This window comes from Pygocentrus nattereri, chromosome 3, assembly GCF_015220715.1.
Source record: "Pygocentrus nattereri isolate fPygNat1 chromosome 3, fPygNat1.pri, whole genome shotgun sequence".
Classification (NCBI taxonomy): Eukaryota; Metazoa; Chordata; class Actinopteri; order Characiformes; family Serrasalmidae; genus Pygocentrus; species Pygocentrus nattereri.
Window position 1 is genome coordinate 457,028 of NC_051213.1, and position 2,643 is coordinate 459,670.

The following is a 2,643-nucleotide window of genomic DNA, read 5'->3' on the forward strand; positions in this document are numbered from 1 at the left end:
CAGACAGACAGACACAGAGAGAGAGAGATAGATAGCTAGAGAGACAGAGAGAGAGAGAGAGAGAGAGAGAGAGAAGGATACAGAGAGAGAGACAGAGAGAGAGAGAGAGAGAGAAGGAGAGAGACAGAGAGAGAGAGAGAGAAGGAGAGAGACAGAGAGAGACAGAGAGAGAGAGAGAGACAGAGAGAGAGAGAGAGAGAGAGAGAGAGAGAGAGAGAGAGAGAGAGAGAGAGAGAGAGAGAGAGAGAGAGAGAGAAGGAGAGAGAGAGAGAGAGAGAAGGATACCGACAGACAGAGAGAGAGAGAGCCTCTCCTGCACGAGCTCGTGGATTCCGGTAAGTTTGAAAGTGCTTTTTCGTCCCCGCTCGCGTGCAGTGCTTTAAAGTGTTTTACTCTCGCGATCTCTCAAAGAAGCCGGTCTGTGTGCGAGTGCGCGCGCCTGTTTATGTATCTGTGTGTATGACTGTGCGTCTGGAATCAATAATCAATAATGAGTTGTAATAACAGAGGATATCCGTTTCAATGGCAATGAGCTGATACTGTTCCAGTGTGAACTGTTCCAGTGTGAACTGTACCTGTGACACTTCTGGTGTGAACTGTGCCTGTGACTGTTCCAGTGTGAACTGTACCTGTGACATTTCTGGTGTGAACTGTGCCTGTGACTGTTCCAGTGTGAACTGTACCTGTGACACTTCTGGTGTGAACTGTGCCTGTGACTGTTCCAGTGTGAACTGTACCTGTGACACTTCTGGTGTGAACTGTGCCTGTGACTGTTCCAGTGTGAACTGTACCTGTGACACTTCTGGTGTGAACTGTGCCTGTGACTGTTCCAGTGTGAACTGTACCTGTGACTGTTTTGGTGTGAACTGTTCCAGTGTGAACTGTACCTGTCACAGGTGCAGTGTGACGTGTTCCAGTGTGAACTGTTCCAGTGTGAACTGTACCTGTGACTTTTCCAGTGTGAAATGTACCTGTGCTAGTTCCAGTGTGAACCGTTCCAGTGTGAATTGTGCCTGTCACAGTTGCAGTGTGAAATATTCCAATGTGAACTGTACCTGTGACTGTTCCAGTGTGAACTGTTCGTGTGACTGTACCAGTGTGAACTGTGCCTGTGACTGTACCAGTGTGAACTGTACCTGTGACTGTACCAGTGTGAACTGTGCCTGTGACTGTTCCTGTGTGAACTGTACCTGTGACTGTACCAGTGTGAACTGTGCCTGTGACTGTTCCAGTGTGAACTATACCTGTGACTGTACCAGTGTGAACTGTACCTGTGACTGTACCAGTGTGAACTGTGCCTGTGACTGTTCCAGTGTGAACTATACCTGTGAACTGTACCTGTGACTGTTCCAGTGTAAACTATTCCAGTGTGAACTGTACGTGTGACTGTTCCAGTGTGAACTGTTCCAGTGTGAACAGGCTGTGTGATGTTATGAGTGCTACTACATCAACATTTACAGTGTCTGATCACTAAATTAGAAATGCCGCCGATTTCTCTGGGCCCAAGTTCATCTCAGATCCGAAAGACAGTAGAAATGTGTGCTGTGGTCTGATGAGTCCTTGTTTCATCTTGTTTTTGGGAAAAACATGAACCATCCAGATTTTTTATCAGCTAAAGGTCCGAAAGCCAACATCTGCTTTGGTATGGGGGCATCAGTGCCCATGCGGTTTGGTCACTGGCATATGTGTGAAGGTACAATTTGATGGGGATTGTAGAGAAACATGCCGCTATCAAGCCTACTAGTATGGTCCATTCAGGAGGCAGCTGCCTAACCAATCAGTCTTCAAAGGTTCTTCTCTTTGGGCAGCATTTTAACCAAAAAAGAACCTTAGCAGGCATCACACTTGGGGCACTCCACAGAACCATTATATTGTCATTACTTTCAGTGCGCTGTACACATTTAATCTGATTACTCACTGTCACTCTTTGGCTTACACTCACCTCCGAATGTAGAAGTAGGCCATCTCAGTGCATACAGACCCTGAATCGGCAGCAGGTGCTTTCCTTACATTGAAGAACATTGCATGAAGAAGAGGCTGCTTTAAGGGGTCATATCTGTCATTATATACTCGACCCAGTGCCCCAGATAAATACAGATAATCATGATTACTAGGCTGTAAATCATTTTAGTCACTCATTGTCCTCACCCACCTTAAATAACCTGTTATTTCTAACACACAAAGATATAAACTGTTTAACTGTACAAAATGCACTCGGAGAAAAAAAGACCGCACACCGTCTGTTAAGCTGCTAATATAGATTTTATTTTGTGTGTTCTAATCTGATTTATGAGCTCAGAGTCTGACATTTACTACACTGTAACATTCCCCATTTCGATAATAATTCATTTAGAAAAACCTTGTATTCCTGAACTTCTCGATCGTTCAGCAGGTTACTGTTTTTTACCACTCCATGTAACGGCTCTTCTTCCTCAGCTCTTCTTCCTCAGCCCCTCAGCCAGTGCCTGTCGCTTCTGCAATGTTATTCCTCAACGACATGCAGTGCTGCCTGCAAACCTGTTCTGAATGAGACACCTTAGCAGACGACCGTCTTGTGCTGCCTTCTGAATGTCTTTGTCTCAGGACCACACAAACGCTTTTCGTGGGAAGATACTTCAGCAAGACAGTGCCAGGCCTCATTCT

At 45.7% G+C, this 2,643-nt stretch overlaps 1 protein-coding gene across 2 annotated transcripts in view; it reads left to right on the forward strand.

Annotated features, from left to right (window-relative positions):
• The first annotated feature begins 206 nt into the window (after nt 1-206).
• The window catches only part of ntn2 (netrin 2), a 64,307-nt gene continuing 61,870 nt past the window's right edge, over nt 207-2,643 (forward strand). For both annotated transcript variants that reach the window (XM_017686098.2, XM_017686099.2), the window contains exon 1: nt 207-335. The gene's annotated coding sequence lies outside the window, so the exon portion shown is untranslated. The remainder of the gene's footprint in view (nt 336-2,643) is intronic.